General features: G+C 39.2%; 1 long non-coding RNA gene across 1 annotated transcript in view; it reads left to right on the plus strand.

Moving 5' to 3' along the window:
• Window positions 1-12,915, plus strand: part of LOC130709415 (uncharacterized) — a 42,870-nt gene extending 29,955 nt beyond the window's left edge. Inside the window, exon 3 of the long non-coding RNA XR_009009955.1 lies at window positions 12,771-12,915. This is a non-coding gene — a long non-coding RNA (uncharacterized LOC130709415). The remainder of the gene's footprint in view (window positions 1-12,770) is intronic.
• Window positions 12,916-13,688: the final 773 nt, after the last annotated feature.

Here is a 13,688-nt window from a genome sequence, read left to right on the forward strand (position 1 = left end):
TGCAAAAATCCTCAACAAAATATTAGCAAACAGAATCCAGCAGCACATATAAAAGGATCATACACCATGATCAAGTGGGGTTTATCCCAGGAATGCAAGGATTCTTCAATATACACAAATCAATCAATGTGATACACCATATTAACAAATTGAAGGAGAAAAAACATATGATCATCTCAATAGATGCACAAAAAGCTTTTGACAAAATTCAACACCCATTTATGATAAAAGCCCTGCAGAAAGTAGGCATAGAGGGAACTTACCTCAACATAATAAAGGCCATATATGACAAACCCACAGCCAACATCGTTCTCAATGGTGAAAAACTGAAACCATTTCCATTAAGATCAGGAACAAAACAAGGTTGCCCACTCTCACCACTACTATTCAACATAGTTTTGGATGTTTTAGCCACAGCAATCAGAGAAGAAAAAGAAATAAAAGGAATCCAAATCGGAAAAGAAAAAGTAAAGCTGTCACTGTTTGCAGATGACATGATAGTATACATAGAGAATCCTAAAGATGCTACCAGAAAACTACTAGAGCTAATCAACGAATTTGGTAAAGTAGCAGGATACAAAATAAATGCACAGAAATCTCTTGCATTCCTATACACTAATGATGAAAAATCTGAAAGAGAAATTAAGGAAACACTCCCATTTATCACTGCAACAAAAAGAATAAAATACCTAGGAATAAACCTACCTAAGGAGACAAAAGACCGGTATGCAGAAAACTGTAAGACACTGATGAAAGAAATTAAAGATGATACAAACAGATGGAGAGATGTACCATGTTCTTTGATTGGATGAATCAACATTGTGAAAATTACTATACTACCCAAAGCAATCTACAAATTCAGTGCAATCCCTATCAAGCTACCAGTGGCATTTTTCACAGAACTAGAACAAAAAATTTCACAATTTATATGGAAACACAAAAGAACCCCAATAGCCAAAGCAGTCTTGAGAAAGAAAAACGGAACTGGGGGAATCAGGCTCCCTGACTCCAGACTATACTACAAAGCTACAGTAATCAAGACAGTATGGTACTGGCACAAAAACAGAAATATAGATCAATGGAACAGGAGAGAAAGCCCAGAGATAAACCCATGCACATATGGTCACCTTATCTTTTATAAAGGAGGCAAGAACATACAATGGAGAAAAGACAGCCCTTCAATTAGTGGTACTGGGAAAACTGGACAGCTACATGTAAAAGAATGAAATGAGAACACTCCTTAACACCATACACAAAAATAAACTCAAAATGGATTAAAGACCTAAATGTAAGACTGGACACTATAAAACCCTTAGAGGAAAACATAAGCAGAACACTATATGACATAAATCACAGCAAGATCCTTTTTGACCCACCTCCTAGAGGAATGAAAATAAAAACAAAAATAAACAAATGGGACCTAGTGAAGCTTAAAAGCTTTTGCACAGCAAAGGAAACTATAGACAAGACGAAAAGACAACCCTCAAAATGGGAGGAAATATTTGCAAACTAAGCAACTGACAGAGGATTAATCTCCAAAATATACAAGCAGGTCATGCAGCTCAATAGCAAAAAAACAAACAACCCAATCCAAAAATGGGCAGAAGACCTAAATCAACATTTCTCCAGAGAAGATATACAGATTGCCAGCAAACACATGAAAGGATGCTGAACATCACTAATCATTAGAGAAATGCAAATCAAAACTACAGTGAGGTGTCACCTCACACCAGTCAGAATGGTCATCAACAAAAAATGTACAAACAATAAATGCTGGAGAGGGTGTGGAGAAAGGGAACCCTCTTGCACTGTTGGTGGGAATGTAAATTCATACAGCCACTATGGAGAACAGTATGGAGGGTCCTTAAAAAACTAAAAATAGAACTACCATACGACCCAACAATCCCACTGCTGGGCATATACCCTGAGAAAAACAGAATTCAAAAAGAGTCATGTACCACAATGTTCATTGCAGCACTATTTACAATAGCCAGGACATGGAAGCAACCTAAGTGTCCATCAACAGATGAATGGATCAAGAAGATGTGGCAGATACGTACAATGGAATATCACTCAGCCATAAATAGAAACGAAATTGAGTTATTTGTAGTTAGGTGGATGGACCTAGAGTCTGTCACACAGAGTGAAGTAAGTCAGAAAGAGAAAAACAAATACCGTATGCTAACACATATATATGGAATCTAAAAAAAAAAAAAAAGGTTCTTAAGAACCTACATGCAGGACACGAATAAAGACGCAGACGTAGAGAATGGACTTGAAGACACGGGGAGGGAGAAGGGTAAGCTGGGACGAAGTGAGAGAGTGGCATTGACACATATACAGTACCGAATGTAAAATAGATAGCTGGTGGGAACCAGCCGCACAGCACAGGGAGATCAGCTCGGTGCTTTGTGTCCACTTAGAGGGGTGGGATAGGGATGGTGGGAGGGAGACGCAAGAGGGAGGGGATATGGGGATGTATGTATACATAGAGCTGAATCACTTTGTTATACAGCAGAAACTAACACACCATTGTAAAGCAGTTATACTCCAATAAAGATGTTTTTAAAAAAAGGCAGATAAACAAAGACATAATGCCCAGGTATTAATAGATGCTCCAGGAAAAAAAAAAGTTAAGGAGATAGAGAATGACAGGGCATGCTCTTCAGCTGGATGAACAGGGAAGACCTCCCTCATCCCCTGACTTTGAAGTAGAGATTAGAATGAAGGGGAAGAGTAAGTCATGTGACTCTCAGGAAAAGCAGTCTTTCTGACAAATAGAATTAGTTCAGCTTGTTTCAGAATCCACAGGGCTGCTTCTGAGCCTAAAGAACAGAAAGAAAGGGGAACAAGGTAGAAAGTTAGAACAGGTAGTTTGGAGCCAGATCATTCATGGCCCTCATGACAAGGTAAATGTTGAGTCGAAGCCCTTGCAGTGTTGAGAACACAGAATGGGATGATTGCATTTACATTTTTTTCTTTGGTCCACAAATCATACAGACAAGACATGAAATTTTATGAATAAGATTTTTCTAAGAATTTTTGCCCTCATGGTTTTATCAAAAATTATCAACTCTTTATTTCCCCAATCTGTGTTTTTCTTATGATAAAATTAAATGAATTATGAAAACATTAATAAAGATTTATGAAAAAATAATTGAAAAATTAAATTAAATCCAGAGCTACTTATCTCCTGAATTAATTTGAATCCTGAAAATTTCTATGCCCTTTATCTGAATAAAATGTTTGCACAACTGAATTGTAGAACAAAATTATTTACCTCAGGGAATCAATTTTATCCATGATAGAAGTCTTTGTAATGGGTAAGAATCCTTTCAAAATTTCTTGCAAGCAAACCTTTAAAAAATAATCCACTCAACTGCCTAACACACAAAGAAACACCCATAGAACCTAAAGACAACCACAAAACAGACATGAATGCACATAAATTCCTAAAACTTGCTAAGCATATGCAAAATCTATATACAAGAGGGTGTATATATATATATATATATATATATATATATATATAATAACTGCAGATTACACATAATAGCTACTATTTTTAAGCACTTACTGTATATCATTTACCTGTGACTATCTGTATTAGTTTGCTAAGGCTACTGTAACTAAATACTACCGACTGAATGGCTTAAGCAGAAATTAATTTCCTCATGGTTTTGGAGGATAGAAGTCCAAGATCAAGATGTCAGCAGATTTGGTTTCTTCTCAGGCCTTTCTGCTTGTCTTACAGATGGCGGCCTTCCTACTGTGTCCTCATGTGGTCTTCTGTGCATGCTCGTCTCTGGTGTCTCTTTGGTGTCTCCATACTTTTTCTTCCTATGAGGATACCAGTCAGATTGGATTAGGGCCCACCCCAATGGCCTCATTCTAGCTCAATCACCTCTTTAAAGACTCCCATTTCCAAATACAGTCACATTCTGAGGTACAGGGGATTAGGGCTTCAACATATGCATTTGACGGGGACACAATTCAGCCTATAACACTGCCACTTACCTGTGACGATAAAAAGTTGAATAAGAGGCTGTCCCTAAAAGAGGTGACAATGCAAGAAGTGCTATCATAGAGTTATGTAAAAGTGGTCATGTATCTTGGGAGCACAGAGGAAAGAATGCAAATTCTTCCTTGATGCAAATGCAGGGGCTGGGAGCAATCAGAAGACTTCATGGAGGAGGTTACATGTGAAGTGGCATCAGAGGACAATTAGACATTCTATATTTTGTGCCAGCATCCATGGCAGCTGTGCCTAAAATATAAAGTCATCAGTTAACTATTCAATATATCATGGATGAGCAAGTGATTAGAAAGCAAAAAGGCACTATGTAAATATTCATTTTTCCTTTTTTTAAAGTTTTTCTTTTTTTTTAATTAGGTAAATTACTATACTCCTTATTTCTCCAGAAAACAAACTGCTAAGTGAAAATCTGAATACATAATATCTTTATTGGCCTTCTTTATTTATAGGATAATGCTTGGCAAAATATTTTGTTGTTTCTTGTTACTTTTCTCATGTGTCTTCACTTAGATGTCTTCAATTTTTTTCTGGGATGGGGAAAGAGAGAGACTTCTACAGGAATTTTACATGTCATCCTGTAATTGATGACAGCACCTGAAGATAACTATTAATTGTGGTAGGAATAAGATGGAATAATACTTAGCAAAGTTCTGTATTTCTCTTGGATTAGATAAGTCCTTGAACTTACTTCAAGTAGACTTCTTTATACCTCTTTTGTTATAATACCCACAATATTGTTCTCTTAAAATGAAATATATGTAATTTTAAAAAATAGGCCCTATATCAAGATAGCCTCAATAGGTCTGAAAACAGCTTTATGTAAAAATGCAGGGAATTCCCTGGCGGTCCAGTGGCTAGGACTCTGCGCTTCCATTGAAGGGGGCATGGGTTCAAGCCCTGGTAGGAGAATTAAGATCCTGCAAGCCATGGGGTGCAGGGGGTGGGAAAGCAAGTAACTTTCAGTTTCCCCCAAATTACTCCAGATATTACTCCTAGAGAGAGCTTTCTTTTCTTAAAGAGAACTTTTGGGTTTTGTTGGCAAGTGTTCGTCCCCCTGGAGAAGTTGACTGGACAAGAATCTGGTCCTGTGGTCTTTTGTGGTTTCTGTGGCTTAGACTGTGATGATTGCGTCAGACCTGTAATGTTTTCATAAATTATACTCCCACTACCTTTACAGCACGTCACTGGAATAAAATTCTAACTCTACTAATTACATTAGGAAGAATGAAACTGTTTTCCCCTAAAAGTTAGAATGCTTTGAATTTTCTTGTACTTCTCTTACCTTTTACTGCTGTGAAAACTACATCCTATAGAACAGGGGTCCCCAAACTTTTCGGCACCAGGGACTGGTTTCGTGGAAGACAATTTTTCCACGAAAGGAGGGGCATGGGGAGTTGGTTCAGGCAGTAATGCAAGCCATGGGGAGCGGCTCCCCGGCCGCTCACCTCCTGCTGTGCGGCCTAGTTCCTAACAGGCTGCGGCCCTGTACCAGTCCACGGCCCAGGGGTTGGCGACCCCTGCTGTAGAGAATGTATGAAACTATATATAGATAAAATGTGCCAAACAAATAATAGAGACTCCTCCCCAGAGGAGCTCATAATCACAGAACTAATGACATCTTGACAACTTGTGTTGTTTTTGCTAATGAATTGTTTATCTTAAATATTAAAATGCCAAATTCTTCATAACTGTCACAGCTTAATTGGAAATGACTTGGAAAATAATTTGTTTTAAAATTTAGCAGATTAAATTCAGTGTGCTATCCTGGATTGGATCCTGGAATAGAAAAGAACCTTAGTGAAAATATATGGTGAAATACATATACAGTCTGGAGTTTACTTAATAATAACGTATTAGTGTTAATTTCCTAGTTTTGACAAATATACCCTGGCTAGGTAAGATGTTAACATTAAGGAACATTGGATGGAGGATATAGGGACTCTCATTTCTTTGCAACTTTTCTGTAAGTCTAAAATTACTCTGAAATTTTAAGTTTTTTAAAACAAAAACTTTAGCAGAGTGTTGAAGTTATATTTTCCAGTCTATCTCCATGAATAAAGAGGCCAGGCTCACAGTTCCAGGGATCTGGATTGGACTTGGGGCTATCTGGGAAAACAAGACAGAGAACCGAGATGCAAAACCAAAAAGGCTGGAACAAAGAGAGCTTCTGGGTGAGGTTCAAAGCTGGTAGAAGGAGGGGAAGTCTCTAGGTTGTGAGTATAGGTGGCCACTAAATGTTAATGTAAATCTAGAAACAAGATTTTAATAACAGTGTTATAAAAACAAAACATATATGTAGATGAGAATGATGGGTAGAACACTGGTTGATGCACCTTTTAAAAGTACTTTTGAAATTTCGACTCTACCTGTCAAAAATTTGGAAGCTGCCGGTTGACAAAAGCTAAGGAAGCTACTGAATATTTATAGGATTGGCTCTTGCATTTCTGATGTTGTGAAGATGGAGTGACAAAGTCTTCTGCTGTTTTCCTTGTTCTCTGGTTCTGGCTCTTTCTCATTCTATTTGAGATCACCTTGCAATTTTTAAGCATGAGGGTGTGATCCTAAGAAACTTTTCTCCTCATATATTTTCAGTTTTAGATTAGATTTTTTTTTTTTTTGACCTGTGCCACCAGCATGCGGGATATCAGTTACCCAAGCAGGCATCGAACCCGTGCCCCCTTCAGTGGAAGCGTGGAGTCCTAACCGCTGGACCGCCAGGGAAGTCCATAGATTTGATTATTTTTATATGAAATACTAAATTCTTTAAAGAATTTTAAAGCTACAAGGTAGCTTGTAGTCTACCTCAGCATTCCCACACCTTTTCCCTTTTTCCAGGAGACCCCATCAAATTGGACGTGGACACATGACCCAGGCCCAGTCAAACATGGTACCCCATTTTTCTGGATGTACTGACAAACTGGGATGATGCAAACATGGAGACGCTAGGAAGAACCCTGCTAAGCAAAGAGGAAGGGACAAGCTTGAATCCAAACTCACTTATCTGAAAGCAGAAAGGCAACAGCATACTGGGAGGCCCTTTCTGCCTCGAGCCAGCAATCCAGGACCACTGAGGGTCAAATAATAATTCTTCTCACTGATTTGAAAAAGCTGAAATCTATTTCCAATCTAAAATTGATAACAAAGGGAGGAGGCAGGAATCACACCAGAAACTTGGTAAAAATTAGGAAACCCTGTTTCCCTTGTCCTTTCTTCTTAAACAACTGTGCTATTCCCTGCCAAATATAATTAGTAATCATGCCCATGGGAAAACACTATCCATTGGGTTACAGCCGAGGGTCAGGGTAACCATTATGGGATACAGTAAATTGAGAGCCTATAGGATGGGCAAAGCTGAGGTCTGTTGTTAAGAGACAGAAACTACAAGGGCTGGGTAAGATTTCTGGTATTGGTGCCTAGTTTATGGAATCCCCAGGTGTAAATTGGCAAAAAGCCATCTGAGATCTGACGGGAGTTGTATTGCCAGAAAAACCCAACTTGGAAACAAGCCTGTGAATGTTCAAAGCCTAAGGCAATACCCAGGCTCCATAATGAGGCCAATAGGAAGTTGGTGGCTGAACTGGTGCTGTCCTAGAACATGCTGGATGAGGGAGACTTGCTTCTCACATGTGCAGACTCAGGGCAGCAAGATTGAATCACTAAAGAACTTCACTGCAAGGGAAGCAATTTAGATGATATTTGCGGGACTTCCCTGGTGGCACAGTGGATAAGAATCCGCCTGCCAATGCAGGGGACACGGGTTCAATCCCTGGTCCAGGAAGATCCCACATGCCGTAGAGCAACTAAGCCCTTGCGCCACAACTACTGAGCCTGCGCTCTAGAGCCCGCAAGCCACAACTACTGAGCCCACGTGCTGCAACTACTGAAGCCTGTGCGCCTAGAGCCCGTGCTCTGCAACAAGAGAAGCCACTGCAAGGAGAAGCCTGCGGCACCACAACGAAGAGTAGCCCCTGCTCGACGCAACTAGAGAAAGCCCACGTGCAGCAACGAAAATAAATAAACGCAGCCAAAAATAAATAAAATTTTTAAAAAAAGATGATATTTGCATTGCAGGACCAGGAGGAACCCGATTTCCACCTGACCAAGAAGAAAGCATATGGCCCAAAGATACTAAACTTTAAGACAATGTGGGTTGTCTTTTGAGAGATGAACTGTACATGGAGGTTTTGCATTAAATTTAGTATGGGACATTTTTGGAATTGCATGTTCAGAAAATCAAGAGTGTGGATGATAACAGTGAACTGTGACAGCATATTGTGCTGCATGATATCTTTCTTAATTTGGCTGGCCGTCATGCTATCTCTCTCTTCCAGTATCAGATCCTCTCTTCTGGAACAGATATGGGCATATGTCACCAGCCCACCCAGTCTTAGTACCCCATTCCCCAGACATCATTATTAGTATAGGGGTGGGCATGTGGCCCAAGCAGGGCCTATAAGAGTTCTTCTCTGGAATTGATATGTGGACATTGGGGGAGAGAGATCTCTTTCCACTGGAATTCCTAATGCAGATGATGTAAGCCTAGAGCTGTGGGCAACCTAATTCTCTGGCAACCTGGAAGATGGAAGAAAATGAGGTCACCACACAGAGGAGGCTGAGCTGAGGTATTAGGGGGAGGGAAGAAGAGAGAAACCTGATGATATCATTTCCATGTGGGCCTGAAGCCAAGTCCTTCCATGAACTTCTCTTTCCTTCTTTCTCACCCTCCCTTCAACTCCTCTCCCTTTTTGGCTTAAATTAATTTGAGTTGTGTTTCTGTCCATTTCAACTGAGACAGTCTTTATCCTTTAAATTTTTCTAAATGTAAAGTAACACATACTCACCATAAAAGAAATTTGGAAAATGTAGATAAGTAGAAAGAAAAAAGAAAATGATCTATTCTCTCTCATGCTTCAAGTATAACTAGGTTAGCATTTTAGATTTTGCAGTACTTTAAATGCTTATTTTACATAGTCATAAATATTCAAGTTTAATCTACTGCTTTTCCTATTTAACATTTTAACATTTTCCCATGTTCGTAAACCACCTTGTAAATATAATATAATTTTCTTAAATTTCCTCTACTATTAGGTAATTTTGCAATGTTATAACCATTTTGGATTATAGCCCTAGCATTTATTTTCAGAAATATAATTACTGGGCCTAAATATTGGAACTTTTTTTTTAAACCCAGATTTATAGAATTGCCATTACATGATGCTATTTTTTTTAAATTTATTTATTTATTTATTTATTTATGGCTGTGTTGGGTCTTCGTTTCTGTGCGAGGGCTTTCTCTAGTTGCGGCAAGCGGGGGCCACTCTTCATCACGGTGCGCGGGCCTCTCACTATCGCGGCCTCTCTTGTTGCGGAGCACAGGCTCCAGACGCGCAGGCTCAGTAATTGTGGCTCACGGGCCCAGTTGCTCCGTGGCATGTGGGATCTTCCCAGACCAGGGCTTGAACCCGTGTCCCCTGCATTAACAGGCAGATTCTCAACCACTGCACCACCAGGGAAGCCCAATATTGGAACATTTTAAAGGCTCATTTTGTGTTTTAGCTATGATTCCTTATTTAGATGAATACAAATACACACAAATGAGAAATCTGTCGTTCATGGACAATCAGGATTAAATAACTCAAATATATAGGGTTAAGTTAGAAAAAAAAAACAAATAAAATATCATTAGGCCTTCAATGAATAATTCTTTTTAGGGACAAAAGCTATCCCAAATTAACAAAATTCAAAACTTAAGCCACATCCAATTACAGGAATTAAAAGAAATAAAAACACTGATATTCAACCATGACACCTGGTATACTTTCCTCCCTAATTGATAATCTTTTAAACATATAATTTAGCATTTTTCCACTTTGAAAATAATATATAAAACAACACAAGATACCATTGACACCTTTTTCTTAAATGATAATATTTGTTGTTATTGAAGATACAGGTATAATGCTGGGAAAGGTGAGAATTAATATAACCCTTTGGGGACAACTTGCCACCTATTTTATTTTTGTGTGAAGGAATAAATAACCAGTCATTTCAACTGCTTTATAATATTCCATTATGTGCATGTATTTACTTAACCAGTACTCTATTTTGAGACATTTAGATTGCTTCCAGTGTTTTACTATTACAATAATACTGTATAGTATTATTGTACAATAAGTCTGAGGAAAAGCTTTCCTCTCACCTCCCTGGGAGAGTCAAGGGGTGGGTATGTGACCTAAACTAGAACAACTACACTCTCTGTCCTAGAACTTTTTTTTAAAGAATTTAATAAACTTTATTCAAGCATACACGAAAATAGAAGGAATAGTACAGTGTATCTCCATGAACTCACACTCATTCTCAACAATGATCAGTTCATGGCCAATCTGACCTCTGTATACATTTCTCCATTTCCTCCAGTCCCCAGGTTTTTCTGAAGCAAATATTAGAGGTATAACATCAAGGAATATTTTTTCTAGTATTACTAATATAAGCCATTAGACTAATTTAAGTTAGTTTGATAAAAATATTTCTTTGCGCTATTAAATGATGCTTTCTAAAAGTCCTTTCAGAGCCCAGTACTGAAACTGACAAGGCCTGAAAAAAAGTATTTTCCTCATTGGAGGAAAGAAGAAATGTAAAGGTCTGGTCACCTTCTGTGTTTCTCTGACTTTTTGTTGACCTCTCTTTGTTACCTCCAAAGTCAAACACAGTTGTATCAATTTTTTTTTTTTTTTTTTTAAAGAATGTTTTGGAGTTTCCCACGGGCAATGTTTGCTGATGAGGGAGCAAGGGAGTTTTTTTATTCTCTCTTTTCTTTTTTAATTTATTTATTTATTAATTTTTGGCTGTGTTGGGTCTTCGTTTGTGTGCGAGGGCTTTCTCTAGTTGCAGCGAGCAGGGGCCACTCTTCATCGCGGTGCGCGGGCCTCTCTCCATCGCGACCCCTCCCGTTGCGGGGCACAGGCTCCAGACGCGCAGGCTCAGCAATTGTGGCTCACGGGCCCAGCCGCTCCGCGGCACGTGGGATCTTCCCAGACCAGGGCTCGAACCCGTGTCCTCTGCATTGGCAGGCAGATTCTCAACCGCTGCGCCACCAGGGAAGCCCAGTATCAATTTTATTTAACTTGATCACATTTGTTTAATTCCATATATTATCATGTGCCATTTAATCCTTAGAAAGATTAAAAGCTATATTTATGCTTCGTTGCTCTAAAATCACCTTCCTGAAAATTTTTTCAGTATTTGGCTACATTCAGATCATTTTAAATTTTTTGTTTATTGTGGGAAAATATATATAACGTAAAATTTGCCATTTTAACCATTTTTTAGTGCACAATTCAGTGGCATCGAGTACATTCACAATGTCCTGCAACCAGGGACTTAGTATTTTGAGCAGTGTGACTTAAGGAGAGAAGCAGCAGACAGAGTTCACTCATTACAGCATAAGCACCCAAACAAGACCAACCAGGGATCACTACTATTGAAACCTTCGGGAACTGCTTCATTCCAAGTTGCGTTTTCAGCCTCGCTTCTTTCCTATAAGCTCCTGAAACCCCCTTAAGATGATCAGTGTTAATCGTTTCTCCACCAAAGAACCCTAAATGACACAGAATGTGAAAGATTTTAAGCAAAGAAATGACATGATCAGTTCAGTTGATAAAGAAAAAAACCTTTGACAAAATCCAACACACTTTCATGATAAAAACAATGAATAAACTAAAAGTAGAAGGGAACTTCCTCCACATGCTAAAGAGCATCTAAGAAAAACCCACAGCTAATATCATACTCAGTTAAAGACTGAAGCCTTTTCCCTTACATCAGGGGCAAGACAAGGATGCCCACTCTTGCCACTTCTATTCAACATTGTACTGAAATTCCTAGCCAAAGAAATTAGGCAAAAAAGGGCTGGGGGTCAGAGTGGGGTTATCCAAACAGAAAAGGAAGAAGTAAAATTATCTCTATTTGGTGCTCTGTGTTTTGGAAAGATCACTTGGACTGTAGCATAGAGGTTGTTATGGACTGAATCGTGTCCCTTCCAAATTCATATGTTGAAGTCCTAAGCCCCAAGGTGACTGAATTTGGAGATAAGGTCTTTAGGGAAGGAATTAAGGTTAAATGAGGTCATAAAGTAGGGCTTTAATCTTTTAGGAGTGGTGTCCTTATAAGAACAGGAAGATTCTTCAGAACCTTTTTTTTTTTTTTAGATTCCATGTATATGTATTAACATACAGTATTTGTTTTTCTCTTTCTGACTTACTTCACTCTGTATGACAGTCTCTAGGTCCATCCACCTCACTACAAATAACTCAGTTTCGTTTCTTTATATGGCTGAGTAATATTCCATTGTATATATGTGTGCAGACGTAGAGAATGGACTTGAGGACACAGGGAGGGGGAAGGGTAAGATGGGATGAAGTGAGAGAGTGGCATGGACATATATACACTAACAAATGTAAACAGATAGCTAGTGGGAAGCAGCCGCGTAGCACAGGGAGATCAGCTCGGTGCTTTGTGTCCAACTAGAGGGGTGGGATAGGGAGGGTGGGAGGGAGACGCAAGAAGGAGGAGATATGGGGATATATATATACGTATAGCTGATTCACTTTGTTGTACAGTAGAAACTAACACACCATTGTAAAGCAATTATACTCCAATAAAGATGTTTTAAAAAAAAAAAGAACAGGAAGAGACGCCAGATCTCTCTCTCTCTCTCCCTCTCTCTCTCTCTCCACAGAGAAGAGGCCATGTGAAGACAGTGAGAAGGTGATCATCTACAGGCCAGAAAGAGAGGCCTCACCAGAAACAAACCTGCTCACTCCTTGATCTGGGACTTTCAGCCTCCAGGTCTGTGAGAAAATAAATTTCAGGTGTTTAAACCACCCAGCTTAAACATGTTTTGTATGGCAGCCCTCGTAGACTAATACAGAGGTTACTGCAAACACATAAAAATGACATTTGCCTGAGCTGAAACAGTGACAGTGGAGAGGATGAATTTGAGTCTGATTAAGAGATAAAAATTAGAGGATTCAGTGATGGATTGGATGGGAAGATGAGTGTGCCTGATGAGTTGAGTGTGAGGTCTGTGGTCCTTCCCCGTCTTCCCTCTTGACGGAAATCCTCTCTATCTGTATCAGGAATCTCAAAGTAAAGATCTGCTTTTATTCTGGCTCTGCCCTTCCATCTGATAAAGTATCTCTTGAATGCGGGTAGCTACTATTTAAAATTGTTTAGTCAGTAGGAGAGATGGAGTTAAAAACATTATTGCCCCTTGTACTAAATCATTACAGATCATATGAACCAATGCCTCTCAACACAGATGGCACATATAGAAATTATAATACAGGGACTTCCCTGGTGGTCCAGTAATTAAGATTCCACGCTCCCAGTGCAGAGGGCCCAGGTTCGATCCCTGGTCAAGGAACTAGATCCCACATGCACGCTGCAACTAAAGATCCCACACACCGCAACTAAGACCCAGCACAGTCAAATAAATAAATAAATATTAAAAAGAAAAAAGAAGAAATGATAATACAGTATTTGTTATGCACACTGGGGCAAGAAGAAGAAGCTGCTTACAGCTGAAGACAAACAGCCGTGGGCTCTGAGCGGCTGCCCCAAGGACTGAGGGCAGTCGATATCTCAGCTGAAACCA

The sequence above is a fragment of the Balaenoptera acutorostrata genome, chromosome 12, assembly GCF_949987535.1.
Source record: "Balaenoptera acutorostrata chromosome 12, mBalAcu1.1, whole genome shotgun sequence".
NCBI lineage: Eukaryota > Metazoa > Chordata > Mammalia > Artiodactyla > Balaenopteridae > Balaenoptera > Balaenoptera acutorostrata.